At 39.9% G+C, this 18,186-nt stretch overlaps 1 long non-coding RNA gene across 1 annotated transcript in view; it reads left to right on the forward strand.

Annotated features, from left to right (window-relative positions):
• Positions 1–18,186, forward strand: part of LOC127492783 (uncharacterized) — a 242,000-nt gene that overhangs the window by 175,750 nt on the left and 48,064 nt on the right. Inside the window, exon 2 of the long non-coding RNA XR_011381940.2 lies at positions 5,282–5,388. This is a non-coding gene — a long non-coding RNA (uncharacterized LOC127492783). The remainder of the gene's footprint in view (positions 1–5,281; positions 5,389–18,186) is intronic.

Consider the following 18,186-nt stretch of genomic DNA (forward strand, 5'->3'; position numbering starts at 1 on the left):
TCATTGATGGTCAGATCTTCTGTCATTAAAAGCCTTTATATCATCCCTGCCCTTTACCTTTTTAGAGTAACAGCAATGCAGCAGCACAATTCAGCCAACATAACAAAGGGCTCAGAAACCTAACCCGTTGAAGATTTGCAAAGTAAGCAACTACATGTTGTCCCGATGTTGTCCAACAAAAGCTAGGGAAATTTAATTTTTATCTTTGTCATTCTTTTTCCTTGTGTCTTCCTTTATTCCAGGTCCATTTCTATCTAACTATTAGGAACCTCTCCCCGTGATTTCATAGATAACACATTTAAAATATCTTTAATTGACACAAAATTTGTACATATTTATAGGATATTATATGATCCAATACATGTATACAAATCAGGGCAACAAGAACTATCCCTCAAAGATTTACCATTTCTGGGGCCAAGCGTGGTACAGTGGGTTGAGCTGCTACTTGGGATGCCAGCATCCCATGTTGAGCATAGGCTTTGGATCCAGCTTCCTGCAAATGCACATGGAACACAGCAGATGATGGCTCAATTAATTGAATCTCTGCCTTCCATGTGGGAGACCCAGAAAGTGCTCTTGCCTCCTGGGTTTGGCCTGTACCAGCTCTGGCTGTTGCAACTATTTGGGGAGTGAACCAGTGAATGAAAGATATCTTTCTCTCCATGTCTCTTCTTCTCTCTCTTTCAACTGCTCTGCCTTTCAAATAAATAAATAAATAAATAAAAATCCTAAAATCTCCCACCCCCCACACTTACCATTTCTTTGCAGTGAGAACATTTTGGGTTCTGCAGCTAGGCTCAGCCCTGACTATTGAATGGATGCAGGAAGGCTCTTGGCACTATGATTGACTATGATGGAAAGTCACCGGGAGTTGTGCATTCAAAGAAATCTCAGTGAATTCTTTACTTACGCAGATCTAGAATATCTGTATTCTAGGGATGGTCACAATCACCTGATACAAAACCCAGAAAATTTAAAGGGATTTGGTCTCCACCAGACCACAACTCCTCATGTCCACTTCTGATATTTATTACCTTACTGACTTAATTTTATATAAATTAATGTATATAGTTCCATGTTCTGGACTGTAAATTTTCTTAGGCCAAGAACAATGTCCTCAGATGTAACAAAGCACAGTAATTAAGACTAAATTCTAAATACAGGCTTCTTAGGTTTGTGTCCATGTTCTGGCTGGGTGATTTTCAGTAAGTTACTTGACTACTCGCGGTTTCAACCTCAAAATCTGGCTATGACAACCGTGTGGATACATATACTCAGGATGCTTATATGGGATCCTGGCTAACAGTAAATCTGTGCATCTTTGCCATTATTTCCATTGATATTCGTGATCTTTGAGCCCAACATGCTCCCGTGAGCAAATACACACACACACACACACACACACAAAAGGGATCGAGCCCAGATCTCTTGTGTGAAAAGCAAGAACTGTGCCACCAAGAGACTCTCACAGTGAGACCATCCCAAGTCCCTTGTTCCTTGCTTGGCTCTTGAGTATTGTTCTTGCCTTATAGAAGGGAACTTTTCCAAAAGACAGGCCCTGGTGCCTCATGAACTTTCCTTGTATAGGCTCTCCAGGAAACGTTATCCCTCCCCTGACACTGTCATCTCTGAAGCAGATGACGCTGGAATTGGAGCCTATTGTGTTGTGTTGAAATATCTGCCCCAGTGCAGTTTCAAAAACTAAACTAGGAGTGGGGTAGAGGGTGTTAGAGGTTCTGTGACTTTTTAAAAAAAATGTCTTTTGATATCCAGATTCATATTCCCAACTGCCGATTGAGTCTTTTCTATCTTATGTTTGCATCACATTAATCATTTTCCCTCTTAAACGATGCCCTTGACTCTTTCCTTCTGTTTTGCTTTTAGTCAGCTCATATCATCCCCACTTGAACGCTTGTCATGGCCTCCAAGCTGATTTACTTGCCACGTGTTTCTGGATTCTGTAGTTTGTCTTCTACATCAGACATTGCCAGAGACCACTGCCAGCATTAGTGTTGAAACACAGAGCTGGTTATATCAAGTTTTAAAACCAGTTCCCAAGGCTGCAAAATGCGAACTTTTTGACTTGGAATTTTCACTTCTCCTATCCTGTCCTGTCCTTGAGTAATGCGCTCATTCATTCATTTATTAATTAAATCAGAAAACAGATATTCAACATCCAGAATGTATCGAGAATTGTGCTGGGGATAAAAACAGTAAATGAATGAGAGACACGACTTATTAGCAGGAGCTTTAACGCTTCAAGAGCGTGCAATGCGGAGGTGGCACACTGGAATGCAGTGGGGATACCACTCTGGTGTGTTTGCTGTGGGAAGGAGGATGCTGGGGCTGCAGCAGGCACTGGCAGAAGCAGGCCTTAGCTGAGGGGCATCCAGATGGCACAAGCAGTGGCTAACTTGGGAGCAGGAAACATTCTAGATAAGCACCATAACGAAAGGGATGCCAAGAAGCTTCTAGCACTTTAATAGAGGCCAGATCTACTCAGGGGACATTTTTTTTTGCTAGCCTAAGTATAAAATGAGTACATATATACTTGTACTGAAATCAGAGAGTCAAAGGTAGGTAGAATAGAAAATTGACTACGAAGTATTTTGAAGAGAGGATTGAAGTGCTCTCTTGTTATCAGGGCTATGTAGAAGGAAGTAAAACTGAAGGGCATGGCATGTTCACTGGAAAGCAGGACATGATCATGGGGTGTGAATTGCACTTATATTCTTCTCTTCTTGCTCTTGGTTCTCTCCATTTCCCATGCTCCAACCAGGCATTTCCAGAATGTAAGGCCTCCCTTCTCTAAGGTTTTGGTCAGGATGCCTTTTCCTGGAATGTTCTTTTATTCTAGAACCTCTGTTAAAACCAAACCCTACTCCAGGTAAAAAATTACTACCTCATTACAGAAACTTCTGCCTTTATAGCTATTTACGTTGTCCTTTTCTTCATTAGACACGTCTTGTGTTATATTATTTTATTTAACTGTGTGTGTTTTTAGGCTTTTTTTTTACTCAAGTTATTGCTTTCCCCCATGGGATCAAGTGTTCCTGGCAGGTAGAAACTCAACTTATCTGTGTTTATGTTGTAAGTTACAGCAATGCTTAGTACAAATGGTGTTCATTGTACTACTATGTACCATCTTTCATACCACATGTTGTGGGAATGGGGGCTGGTGTTTGGTGGAGCAGTTAAGGTATTGTTTGAGATACCTGAATCCAGTATCTGAGTGTCTAGGTCTGACCCCTGGCTCCACTCCCAATTCCAGCTTCCTGCTGATGTACATCCTGGGAAGCAGCAGGTTCTGACTCAAGTATTTAAGTACCTCCCATATATGTGGGAGACCTGGCTGCTAACTCCCAGCTTCAACCTCACCCAGTGCCCACTGCTGTCAGCATTTGGTGACTAAACCAGTAGATGGGAACTCTCTCTCTCTCTCTTTCTGTCATCTGTCTCTGTCTACCATTCAAATAAATAAATTAAAAATTAAAAAAAGAGAAAGTAATGATGTTCTATGCTTTATGGAGCTTATATCCTATGGTAAGGAGGGACAGTGCCTGAGTAAATAAATAAATAAAAAGTTAGTTTTAGATTGTGATAAATATATTCTTTTTTTGACAGGCAGAGTGGACAGTGAGAGAGAGAGACAGAGAGAAAGGTCTTCCTTTTTGCCGTTGGTTCACCCTCCAATGGCCGCCTCAGCTGGTGCGCTGCAGCCGGCGCACCACGCTGATCCGATGGTAGGAGCCAGGTACTTATCCTGGTCTCCATGGGGTGCAGGGCCCAAGCACTTGGGCCATCCTCCACTGCACTCCCTGGCCACAGCAGAGAGCTGGCCTGGAAGAGGGGCAACCGGGACAGAATCTGGCGCCCCGACCGGGACTAGAACCTGGTGTGCTGGCACCGCAAGGCGGAGGATTAGCCTAGTGAGCCACGGCGCCGGCCCGTGATAAAATATATTCTGAGGAAGAGAGTGGAGGGGGATCTCAGGAAAGTCTGGTCTGAGAAGGACTCTTGGGAAGAGCCGGGAGCAGAGGCCCACAGTACAGGAGAATGTGGCAGCTGCCATCTTCCAGTGGTGTGGACACAGCACCGCCCTAGAATTGGAATTTCTGGTTAATGGAGCCCTTGTAGCTCCTATGACTGAAGATGATACTGGTCTGGGAATTGTGAGACCCTGGACACATCACTTTATGCCTTTGAGCTTATATTTTTCTTATCTAAAAATAAAGTGGTTCATCTTAATCATACTCAGCATGAAGATCCTTTTGGTGTCTATGTCTTCTTTGTTTTGGGAGTAAACCTGGTATTTCCAAGAAGGGTGTGGCCTAGACAGATATCAGATTCTTCTGCTTTGTTCACAGTAGCATTGACTGCCATGTTTCTCAGCACATGGAGGGGCAGAGAGAAGGGGAGCTGTAGATGCTTCCTTAGTCTCCAATGAAGCTTCCCCAGGAAACCGAGCCTCTAACCAGTGCCTTGGATGCAGACACGAGAGACCATCAGGCCCCAGGTGCCAGCTTCCCTCCTTTAGCTTAGAGATGTCCTTGCACTTGCCCTTTGATAACAAATCACCTACTTATTAAAAATGAGGGAGTGGTACAGCTGGCTCTACAAAATTGTAACCACAGGACCTAGGAGTCATTTATTTACTCTATAGTTAGCATTTTGTCTTGAAGAATTTCCTTTGCAAGAACCCCAAGCCCTGTGAGGAAATTAACTTTCACTTGCATGTAGCCCCTAGACTGACTCAAGTCCATTTGGCCAGACCAGTCAAGGAAGGCCACGTGCACTGCCAATCAACCAGGAACCTGGACACAAGCTGGACATGCGCCCCTCAACCCCAACTTCAGTCTATAAGAACCTTCTTCTCTAACCCCTGGGAGAGCCTGGGCATTAAGTGATAGCTGTCTGGCTCCTTGCTCTGTGCTTTGCAGTGGAAGCCGCCTTTCTTCCACCACCTCGTGTCAGTAGTTGGCTTTGTCTGTGCTGAGTGGGTGTACTCAGGTTTGGAGGTCCTATAGCAGCTCTCCAGGTTTGTGGATTGTTCTGGGTCACCCCCAGAGAAGGAGGGTTTGATTCTTTCACAACGACACAGCTTTCATCAGAGAAAACAGAGCTACTTCAAAGAATTTGAAGCGGAGAAGCGAAAGACATGATCTTAACCTTCATGTTACCCTAGACACCTTCTGCTGGTGGAGAAGAGGTGGGAGGAGAAAATACAAGGCTGTCTGTTGGGATTTCTAAGTCTCTCATATCATCTTTTCCCTTACAGATCCGTCTGTGAATGCCTCGTGAGTCATCCTGCCACACACTGACAAAGTGCTACCACTGCCTTCCCGCTAATGGAGCCAACGTGATAGATAAGCAGTCCCAGGTCAGGTAATAGCATATTCAGTTCTTCCTCAGAGGTTTTTAAAAAATTGGATCTGAGTTGGTGCATTTGCTCAGGAGGATAAATATGAGTGATTTCAATGATTTGCATTTTTGCAGTCAGTGGTGGGTATTTTTCATCATAACTTCTTAAATTCAAACTGCAAGGGGCCAGAGAGGCTAAGTTCTGGTTAAGGATTAATTTAAAGTCAACCATAGATTAAATTTGGACTTCTTCTCCTGATAAGTTGTTGCTTTTCCCAGCTAGTAGTTTAGCTGTTATTTATGCTAAAGCTGAATGAATGACAATATATATTATGTGAAAATGATTTATGAGATTTGAATGCAAATTGACTTTATTTTCAGACATAAGGAAAAATACTTTGTTTGGAGTAAAAATGATGAGATGGGATTTTTATACCTTATGATTTAAAAGACTTTTGAAGATATAAAAGGTGAGGTATAAAATTGCTTTTATTTAAAATGCTTTTGATTTTCATTCTGAGATAACATACTGGCCTGTAAATTAACACAGTAATTGTGAATCTCTTCCTTCCACTTGTGCGTCATCTTCATGCAAGCCCATTAACTACAGGATAGCAAGAGGGCACCTTGAGTATAGGTCAGTTTCAGAGAAGGTGTTTTGCAGGAGAGAATTTTTTCATTCATTTGCATATATTTTTTGAGTAGTGAAGATATTGAAATATTTTCATCTGTTTTTCAACAAATAAAAGTTTTCCATTATCCATTTTATCTAAGGATAGAGTAATTCAAGTATGTAATAAATTCTTTTTTGTGGTTAATATTAACTTGTATGGAAGAGTGACTTATGAGGAGATTGAAAATTTCTACTACTGCTATCTTAATATCTTATTTTTGCAGCATTTCAGCGTGTGCATGTTTGGTTAATTAAATTTTTTTTTTAAATTTTAATTAGTTTTTAACAGATTCAATGTGGTTTGTAGGTACAATTCTAAGAACATAATGATATTCCCTTCCTCTCTTCTTCCCCCTCTCTTTCTTCCACCATTCTTCCTTACTTTAGTGGGATTATGAACAATGTCTATACACAATAATTGAACAGAAAAATGACCATTTCACCAATATACAGTAAATTGTAAAGTAATCACAGGTCATTAAAACTATGGTAGTATAACATTCTTAACCATTGGTTTGACAAAGTTATAAAGCGGAGTTTTACAAAATGATATTTGAAGCAATACTGACACACACAGAAATTTCTTTCTTTTTTCCTTTTTTTTTTAATTTTAGCTCCAACATATAAAGGCAAACACATGGTATTAATCTTTCTGCATCTGGCTTATTTCACTCAACATGTTGTCCTCCCATTGTGTCATTTCGCTGTATGCAATGAATTGGCTCAGATAGTAGAATGTTTTTGGTTTATATGTCAATTCACTATTTCCATAATGAAATGTTATCAATTGTAAATCTACTATCAGAACCACTTGACCAATGGTGATGTCCAAGTACTTGGAGAAGGTCTTTATGAATATATCGCTGATGATGTTATTATCCAAGCAGGAAATAATCCAGAGGGAGACAAGAACATCATTCTTCAAATACTCAAAGACAAAAAACTTGAAACATTAGCGTGATGTGAAAATAGCATTAAAATTTTAAAATCAAATGTAATTCTTAACATCAATGACAACAATGGAAATGATAGTGGCAGGCATTTGATCTAGTTCTTAAGCCTCTAGTTAGGACATCAGAGGCCCTGAGTTTGAGTCCTGGCTCCAGTTCGTGATACTAGCTAGTTTCCTGCCACTTAACGCATACTCTGGGAGGCAGTAGGTAATATTTAAGTAGTCGGGTCCCTACCACCCACATGGGAAACCTGGTTTGAATTTCTGAATTCTTGGCTTCCAACTTTGGCCCAGTCCAGTCTCAACCATTTGCAAGCATTTGAGGGTGTGAACCACTAGATGAAAAACTCTGCGTCTGTCTCTCTTTCACACAAAAAAGTTTTTCTGTATGCTTTTTTTTTTTTAAAGATTTCTTTATTTATTTGAAAGGCAAAGTTACAGAGAGGCAGAGGCAGAGAGAGAAAAAGAGGTCTTCTATCCTCTGGTTCATTCCCCAGATGGCTACAACAGCCAGGGCTGGGCCGATCTGAGGCCAAGGAGCCAGGAGCCAGGAGCTTCTTGCAGGTCCCCCACATGGATGCAGAGGCCCAAGGATTTGGGCCGTCTTCTACTGCTTTCCCAGGCCATAGCAAAGAACTGGATGGGAAGTGGAGCAGCTAGGACTCAAACTGGCGCCCATATAGGATGTTGGCATTGCAGGTAGTGACTTTACCTGCTATGCCACAGCGCACTGGTGCTCTTAAAAGGGACACTTGGGGGCCGGCACTGTGGCATAGCAGATAAAGCTGCTACCTTCAGTGCGGCATCCTATATGGGCACCAGTTTGAGTCTTGGTTGTTTCACTTCCGACCCAGCTCTCTGTTATGGCCTGGGAAAGCAATAGAAGATGGCCCAAATCCTTGGGCCCCTGTACTCACGTGGGAGACCCAGAAGAAGCTCTTAGCTCCTGGCTTCGAATTGGCCCAGCTCCAGCCATTGTGGCCATTTCAGGAGTGAACAGCAGTGGAAGACCTCTCTCTGCCTCTCTGTAACTCTCTGCCTTTCAAATAAATAAATAAATAAATCTTAAAAAAAAAAAAAGGGATTTCTGACCCAGGTATGGTTCTGTTGTTCATGTGATTTTTGAGTATTCCAATAATAAAAAGATGGCTTTACAATGAAAATTTTGAAAATAAATTCTAATTAATTCTAATTAAGATATTGAATATTAAATGTTTATTGCTATTTGAATATTTTAAGAACATGAATTTAGTACATAGCAGATTTATGACTTGACAATAATTTCTTGGGAATTTTTAATTCAAGTCACAGATTTATTCCCATTTGGCAATTATATATTTATTTGCATGTGATTTTGCTTCATGCCAATCTCCCGCACTGTGCTGTAAACTCCTGAAGGTCAAGGACCATGTTAATCTTGTCTTCCATGGTATGTCCCAGGCTAGTCACGGGAGGCATTTAAATTTGCACTGAATGCTGTTTGAATAAATAATTTGTGGCCTATAGAAAGAGATATGTGGTGTAGACATTTTTATGTAGTATGTTTTTGAATTTGTATATATTTTTCCATTTTAACGATATCATTATGTCTGTATAATTTGACTCAACATCATTTTGTCTCTCTTAAACTCTTATTCATCTTGGCAGTTTCAAATCTCTCTCTCTCTCTCTCTCTCTCTCTCAAGCTCTGTATCAATATATTTGGCTAACTATTGGAAGCCCTGACACCTAAACTTGAAGTTCCCTAAATCTGATTTGTCATATTTTTCCCTCAAATTCACTCTAAAGATAACTATACATGTTTCCTATGTTACAGGTCAGAAATCTGTACACATCTTAAATTTTTCTTTCTGCTTCCTGTTATCTACCCATGGTGGATCTAAGTAATCATAAAATTGTATTGTCTGGTCCCTTATTGAATCCTCGTTTCTCGTTTTCGTTTCTGTCCTAGACCCTTAACTGCCTCACACCCAGGCTTCTGAGCTTTACTTTCTCTCCTTTTCAGATCTCTTGGAAGTTTCCTGCTGATCAGTCTTTGTTTCTTCTCTTCTTGCCTTTGAATAACTCTGGACCCTGGTCAATAAACTATTTAGTTCCACCCCTTCCCAAAGAAACTCAAAACACATTTGGGACTGAACCGTTTCCCCAGGGTCATCTCCCTAACTTCTATTTTTTAAAAAAATTAGTATCCTTTGTTCAAATATTTCATTGAACTTTACTGCATACAGCATGACAGTAGGATTGAGCGTGGTATTAGAATCCATCTGCTCGTTCAATCTTGCATCCCACAATGTATATGTGTATCCAAACATTACATTGCATACCATAAATACACAAAATTATCATTTGTCAATTAAAATAAAAGAAAAGAAAAGAAAACAGAGCTGCACACATAGTAGATCTCCAGTGACTAGTTGTTAATTTTGTCTGGCATGTGGAAGCAAATGTGTGTCAACCAGGAATGCTGTTGCAGAACGCATTTCCACTTTCAGTTGGTTAGGATGGAGATTTCTAATCTGTGTGTCACAGAATTCTTCACGGATAGACTGAGGTATTTGTCCTTTAGCCCTGGGGCAGCCTAGGGTTGTTGGAGTTGTGGTATCAATTATCTCCTCTGCTGTAGCCCCTGTGCTGTGCAAACAGCATTGATTTCTATGTGGGCTGTGCTGTGACAAAAACTGAGAAGCTCTGGGTAGCAAATGCTCTGATGTGCTCAGTTTAAAATTATTTAACTGTTAATTAATATTTTCTTCTGATCTGATTACTGAGGTAAAGCAGAACAGAATTGGTTTAATAAAGGTTGTCACCTTGCTGGCAAATATGCCAGAACTGATCCTTTCCATTGCTCTCTGGAGGCGTGATTTTGGCTCTCTGTCCCCTTGGAGATTGTTCCTGTCACCAGATTAGCATTTTCTCATTTTCCCTGCAAAACATTCTTCATGATTTCATGCTCAGTGGCAGGAACTTGTGGAAAATACGCTTGCAGATTTTATAAGTGAAGTAATAGCAGAAACTATTTTATATATTTCTGCAAAGATATATATTTTTTGTGAACTTTAGAAATTCCAGTGGACATGCTTGATATTATTTTGGGGACAGTTAAGAGGGGAGCATACCCCACATGCTGAATTTTGTTGTCTTGTTTGTACAGTTGTGCTTGCCAAATATCTGTTGATTTGCAACCACTACTTCATGTATTACTATTTCAGTTTTCATGCCGTTCCTGGGGGAGATTGGCAGTATACAAAAAGGGCTGTTAGAATCCATAGTTTTGGTAAAGCTCTGGAAACTACCACTGTTCCACAACTTAATTGTAATTAAGGGATTGTAGTATTAAAGGGAAAAGTTGCTTTGATTTCCACAGGCTACATGTTCTTTGGCATGATTTCTATGACTTTAAAATGCATGTGATCAAATATATTCTTCTTATAATATGCACAAGCATCTGTCACACGAAAGGTAAACAAAAACTAAGAAATATTTTAATCCATGCTTAAGTCTATGTATCAGGTTAGAGTCTATTTCTGTATAGTTTGAAGATCTTCACTCAAGGAGGAACTGAGTACATAAATATCTCTTAATAATGTTTCCAACTTCAGATAAATAAATCTTAGTATAAAAATAAACAATCATCTTAAAGTGAAGCAGAGTTTGGCAAAAGCTTTCTTTAAGGACAGATGTATGAAGTTCTAGTGTATACAAATTCAGCACAAATTTTCCATCTCCTCTGTGTTCACGTTTGTATTCCATCTTCTTTGTCTGTTTTGAAACCTATGAGTAGTCTTTGTAAATCCAAACCCAATGGATGCATGTTAGTTATAGGAGTGAACACTTCGCATAAATCCCTCATGAAAATGAGCTGTAGGTGATACACAAGCCATTTGTGGAATAAAATTCTGTTCTTCATTAAAATATGGTTAATAAGCCAGATGGGTCCTTGATAGGCAGGATGAGCATTTGCATCTGAATCTCTCAAAGTCCCAGGATTTAGTGCTGAATGTGTCCGCACCTGACATGTATTTATGGCAGCAACTTTAAATAGCTGTGTTATTTTTCTTTATGAGATATTTAATATAATAAATTCTCTGTTATTCACAGAATTGTATATTTTTTTTTTTGACAGGCAGAGTGGATAGTGAGAGAGAGAGAGAGAGAGAGAGAGAGAGAGACAGAGAGAAAGGTCTTCCTTTTTACCGTTGGTTCACGCCACGGCTGGCGTGCTGCAGCCAGCGCATCGCGCTGATCCGAAGCCAGGAGCCAGGTGCTTCTTCTGGTCTCCCATGCGGGTGCAGGGCCCAAGGACTTGGGCCATCCTCCACTGCACTCCCGGGCCACAGCAGAGAGCTGGACTGGAAGAGGAGCAACCGGGACTAGATCCCGGTGCCCATATCGGGATGCCGGTGCTGCAGGCGGAGGATTAACCTAGTGCGCCATGGCGCCAGCCCTGAGTGTGTTCGTATTTTAAATAGCCCCAAGTTACTTCAACTTTGTTCTCATGCATGTGCTATGTGTGAGAACCTGTTAATAGCCAGTTCATAGTGTTGACATATTTCTCTGCTTGTCCCATTCCATTTCCCAGGTCCTAGTCAGTTTGGGCTACCACAATAAACGGTTGTGGAGTTGGGGACTTACAAGACACTGTGAACCTCACTCTTGTAGAGGCTGGAAAGTCCAAGATTAAAGTACTAGCAGGGTCCAGGCACTGTTGAAGGCGCTCTTCCTGGCTTGCAAATGGCCATCTTCTCACTGTGTCCTTACACGGCAGAGGGAGAGCAGGCATGCCAGGGAGCTGTGGTCTCTTACTGCAGGGACAATTCACTCTAATGACCTCTTTTAACCATAATTACTTCTTTACTCCAAATAATCATATTAGGGGTTCAGGCTTTTACACATGAATTTTTGGGGGATTACTGTGATTCAATTCATTTCTTTGGCTTACAAATATTCATTCATTCATTCATTCACTCATTCATTATTTCACCCATTCACATAGTCAGCAAATAGTAATAAATACTATTATTATTATTATTCTGTTTTAGGATTTATTTTTATTTATTTGAAAGAAAGAGTTACAGAGAGAGGTAGAGACACAGAGAAAGGTCTTCCATGTGCTGGTTCACTCTCCAGATGGCCACAACGGCTGGAGCTGTGCTGATCCAAAGCTAGGAGCCAGGAGCTTCTTCTGGGTCTCCCACGTGGGTGCAGGGGCTCAAGGATTTGGGCCATCCTTCACAGCTCTCCCAGGCCATAGCAGAGAGCTGGATCAGATGAGGAGCAGCTGGGACCATAGCTAGCGCTCATATGGGATGCTTGCACTTCAGGACAGGGATTTAACCCGCTGTGTCACAGTGCCAGCCCCATAAATATTGTTTAAATTGCTCAGATTTATGGGGTAGTATGTGATTTTTTTTCACATCTATACATTATACAATATCCAATCAAGGTAAATATATTATCTTTTTAGCATTTAACTTAGCTCTATAGTGAAAACATCCAAAAATGCTATCTTCTAATTTTTTTGAACAAAGAAATACACAGTAAATTACATTATCTGTTTTCACCCTACAGTTCAGTAAAACTTCTTATTCCTATCTGGCTATAACCTAGTTATAGTTATAACCCATCAATCAGCCTTTCCCAATCCCTCCCAGGCTCTGTTGCTACAATTATATTTTTAGTTTTTATGAAATCACCTATTTATTTCTTTAAGACAACATGTATGAGTGAGATCATGTGATATTTGTCTTTCTATGTGTTGCTTATTTCACATACATAATGACCTCCAGTTTCATTGCAAATGGCAAGATTTCATCCTTTTTTGTGGGTGAATGATACTTTGTTGTGTATGTATACCACATTTTCTGTATCTGGTCATTAGTTAGTGGGCACTTAGGTTGTTTCCACTTCATGGTTCTTGTGATAGTGCTGCAATAAACATAGGAGTGCAGATGAGTCTCCAACAGATAGATTTAATTTCCCTCGGATTAATGGGATTGCTGGATCATATGGTAGCTCTATTTGTAACTTTCTGAGTAACCTCTATACTGTTTTCCACAATGGCTGTACTAATTTACATTCTCATTAGCAGTGTGAAAAGGTTTATTTTTCTACACATCCTCACCACTACTTGCTATCTTTTGTCTTTTTGATAGTAGCTAGTCTTACTGCAGTGAGGTAATATTGTGGTTTTGATTTTCACTTTCCTGATGATTGGTGATGTTAAGCATTCTTTTTCATATATTATTGATTATTTGTATGTCATCTTCTTTTTTTCAGAAAATATTTATTTAATTTGAAAAGCGGAGTGACATAGAGAGAGGAAGAGACAAGAAAGAAAGAGATCTTCCATCTTCTGGTTCACTCCCTAAAAGGCTATAATGACTGGGATGGGGCTAGGCTGAAGCAGGAGCCTGGAACTCCATCCAGGTCTCCCAGGTGGTGACAGGGGCCCAAGTACTTGGCCATCCTCTGTTGCTTTCCCAGGTGCACTAGCAAAGAGCTGAATCAGAAGTGGAGCAGCCTGCACTTTGATATAGGATGCTGGCATCACAAGCAATGGTTTAAGTATTGCACCACAACACCCACCCCTGTATGTCTTCCTTTGAGAAATGTCTGTTTACATTTACTGTCCATTTTTAAAGTGGATTTTCTTTTGGGGGGTGTTGAGTTGTTTGAGTTCTTTATATTATGTATTCTGATTCTTAACCCCTTTCAGATGTATACCTTGCAGAAAATTTCTCCCTATCTGTAGGTATCAAGTTACTCTGTTGATTGTTTCCTTTGTTGTACAAAAGATCTTAGGTTTGATTCCATTTGTCTATTTTTGGTTTTATTTTCTGTGCTTTTGGGGTCTGATCCAGAAAATCCTTGTCCATGCCAGTGTCCTAAAGTGTTTTCCATATTTTTAAAATAACTTCAGAGCTTTAGGTCTCACATTTAGATTTTTAATTCATTTTGAGCTGATTTTTGGAACTGTGAAAAATAAAGATCTGGTGCCATTCTTCTGCATGTGGGTCTCTTGTTTTTCTCAGCACCATTTAATAAAAAGATTGTCCTTTTTCCAGTGCATGTTCTTAGTATCTTTGTCAAAGATCAGTTGGTTGTAGATGCCTGGGTTTACTTTTGGGTCCCTATCCTATTCCATTGGTCTGTGGATCTGTTTTTATGCCAATATCATGCTGTTTTGATTACTGTTAGTTTTGTAATATATTTTAAAATCAAATAGTGTAATGTTTCCTACTTTGCTCTTTTGGCTCAAAAGCACATCGATCAATTGGGATCTTTTGTGGTTCCATACAAACTTAATAGTGTTTTTTTTTTTTTTTCTAGTTCTGTGGAAAATGTCATTAGGATTTTTGATGGTGATTGCACTGATTGTAAATTGTTTTGGATAGTTACTTTTTTAAAAAAAAGATTTATTTATTTATTTGAAAGTCGGAGTTACAGAGAGAGAGGAAAAGATAGAGAGAGAGAGCTTCATCCACTGATTCACTCTCCAGATGGCTACAATGGCTGGGGCTAGGCCAGGTCAAAGCCAGGAACCTGGAGCTTTATCCAGGTATCCCATGTGGGTAACAAGGGTTCAAACCCTTGGGCCATCTTCTGCTTCTTTCTTAGGCCATTAGCAGGAAGCAATTGTTTCCCTTTAGGACTGTAAAAGTCTCATTCCCTTGCTCTTGGCCTGTAAGATTCCTACTGAAAAGTCTGCAGTCAGGAGCAGCTTCCTGCTGGAGCAGGTGGACTCAAACTTACCCATATGAGATGACAGCTTCTTAGGGAGTGTCTTTACTTGCTATACCACAACACCAACACCAATAGTTTGCATATTTTAATAATACTGATTCTTTCAATTCGTGAAGATGATATATCTTTCCATTTGTTTATATACTCTTCAATTTTATAATTAGTATTGTAAAGATCTTTCATCTTTGTGTTTGAATTTATTCCCAGGTATTTTATTTTGTATCTTTTTTATCTCTTTGGTAGCTACTGGAAATGGGATTGCTACCACTTTCTCTTCTTGCCCTTTTCCTTCCTTCCTTCCTTCCCTCCTTCCTTCCTTCTTCCCCCTCCCCATTCTCCTCCTCCTCCTTCTTCTTCCTCATCCTTCTTCCCTTCTTCTTGTTCTTTTTCTTCGCCTCTTCCTCCTTTTCTCCTTTTTCTCCTTCTTTTTCTCCTTTTCCTCCTTCTCCTCTTTCTCCTCCTCCTCCTCCTTCTTCAAATTTATGTACTTATCTGAAAGGTAGAGTTATGGAAAGAAAGGGATACATACACACAGAGAGAAAGAGAGAGAGAGAAAGAGAGAGAGAGAGAGAGAGAATCTTCCATCTGCTGATTCACTCCCCGAATGGTTGCAGTGGCCATGGCCAAGTCCATGGGTCAGGTCAAAGCCAGGGGCCTGGAACTCCATCTAGGTCTCCCATGTGGGTGGCGGGGGTCCAAGCACTTGGACCATCTTGTGCTGTTTTCCCAGGTGCATTACTAGGGAGCTGAATTAAAACTATGCAGCTGGGACTTGAACCAGCACTCATATCGGGATGCTGGCATTGGAGGTTGTACGTTAACTTACTCTACCACAATGGAGGACCCTGGGTTGCTTTCTTAATTTCTTTTTCAGATAATCCACAATTGATATGTAACAATGCTACTGATATTTTTTTAAAAAAATTATTTATTTTAAATGCAGAGTTACAGAGAGACAGAGGGAGAGGGAAGGAGGGAGGGAGGGAGGGAAGGAAAAGAGAGAGAATCGGTCTTTGATCTGCAGATTCACTCCCCAGATGGCTGTAATGGCCAGAGCTGTACTGATCTGAAGCTGGGAACCAGGAGCTTCTTCTGGGCCTCCCACATGGGTGCAGGGGCCCAAATACCTGGGCCATCTTCTACAGCTTTCCCAGGCCAGAGCAGAGAGCTGGATGGGAAATGGAGCAGCTGGGTCCTGAACTGGCACCCATATGGGATGCTGGTGCCTCAGGCCAGGGCGTTAACCTGCTGTGCCACAGCACCAGCCCCTCCAGTATTCTTTTATTTTTTTTTTTAAGATATTTATTTGAAAGGCAGAGTTACAGAGAAGCAGAGGCAGAGAGAGAGAGAGAGAGAGAGAGAGAGTGAGTTAGTTAGTTAGTTCTATCTGCTGGTTCACTCCGCAGATGGCTGCAAAGGTCTGAGCTGCACCAATCTGAAGCCAAGAGCTAGGAGCTTCTTCCTGGTTTCCTATGTGGGTGTAGGGGCCCAAGGACTTGGGCCATCTTCTACTGCTTTCCCAGCCCATCATAGAGAGCTGGATCAGAAGCGGAGCTGTCGGGACTCGAACTGGCACCCATATGGGATGCTGGCACTGCAGGTGGCGGCTTTACCTGCTATGCCACAGCTCTGGCCCCTGGCTACAGTATTCTTAGCTGGCAATTGTTTCCCTTTAGGACTGTAAAAGTCTCATTCCCTCCCTCTTGGCCTGTAAGATTCCTACTGAAAAGTCTGCAGTCGGGAAAATTGGAATTCCTTTTTGTGTTATTTGTTTCTTTTCTCTTGCAGTTTTGAGAATCCTCTTTTTATCTTTAACCTTGTTCTTCATAATGTAAAAATTGGGTTAAATATAATGCAAAGTAGAAGATAGTAAAATAAATGGCTGTTAGTCATACCATGTCTTAGCAGACAATCTTGCCCATTAATGTTGAGATAATCATTAATGACATGAAAAATTGTTTATCATACACTATCATGTGAAAAACCACAGGTTTCAAACACATACATGCATATGCAAATATTTTTGTACATAAACATATATATTTACTTCCACAATATACACAGTAGAAAAGTGTGAATTAGGTATTTACTGTTTTATTTTTAAGTTAAAAAATTATTCAATATATGTTACTTTCAAATTCAGAAAAAAAATGTTTTAGTATTTTCCATGCTCATCTGTGTCTAGGGTTGGGCTTATAAACACAAGAGAGAGTAATTCTATTTCAAATATGCCAATTTATGGACCAGTTTTCAAGCAGGAGACTCTTAATCAAAGCATCTGAACTTCTGGATGTCTTAGCTTCTTCCTCAGATGATGTAAAACAAATGAAACTTATCCATTAGTTTTTAATTTTCTGAAGCATAGATGTCAATAAGGATGGAGTATATATTTTTTAAAAACAATACTATATGGAAGAAAATAGGGAGTACATACAGCCTTTTACCCTGAGATAAATACTGTTATTGGGATGAACAGAGTCTTCCAGGCATATGTTTATACCTACATACACACAATCATACATCTGTCATTTTTCATAGATGGGATCATATTATATATGCACTTTTCATCAGTTGACTCTGCTCCCATTCCCATGCAACTTCTAGAACATCAGGAACCCATGTTCCACATTTGTCATGTTAACAACCTTAGATATGTCCTTCCATTTTTTCCAAGTTAATATATTGGCTTTCCATTGAACAATTTATTCATATAGCACTAGTATGACAGAAAATCACTATTGTGACTCTATGGCGTGTATTTCATAAACAATCTATTTTACTTATTTTTCTTGATTGTTTTAGCAAGTGTTAGGCATTTTTCCCATATGAACTATAAAATTTATTTAATAATTGCATTGGATTTACATGCTGAACTTTGGCATTTTCATTTCTCTATCAACTTTTTGGAGCTATCAGGAATGTCTACAGGATTTTTTAAAATTATAATACTCTCTAACTTAACGTTAGAGTACCAGTTTTTGTTATGGTTAATTCACAAAGTCTCTTCTCTCCAAACTGAAATCTGTTTACTTGTAAGCTAAATTTTGGGCAAAATCATTTCTAGGGTCCATATTAGTTTAAATTACTTGAATTTATGTATAAAAAGTTTATGAAAGAAAAGTAAAAGCTATGAAAGTCTTTATTTTCTCTGAGTTTTAGAATATTAGAACTATAGCAACTTCATTCCCCATGGAGAAAATGATGTGGCAATGTACTGGTGGGATGACCAACTATCCTGGTTTGTCTTGGATTGAGGGCTTTTCAGGAACAGTGGACTTCCAGTGCTAAAACCAGGAAGGTCCTGGGAAAACCAGAATGACTGGTCATTCTATCTGGTCTGGTGGTTTCTTTAAAAGTACTTTGAAAATGCTCATGTTTTTGTGTATAAACTTACTGAAATTCTGCTTTAGTCTTTAAAATTTACTTTAAAGAAGACTCCTTGTCTTAAAAATCT

This window comes from Oryctolagus cuniculus, chromosome 14 (genome assembly GCF_051225735.1).
Source record: "Oryctolagus cuniculus isolate XC-2025 breed Fujian yellow rabbit chromosome 14, ASM5122573v1, whole genome shotgun sequence".
Classification (NCBI taxonomy): Eukaryota; Metazoa; Chordata; class Mammalia; order Lagomorpha; family Leporidae; genus Oryctolagus; species Oryctolagus cuniculus.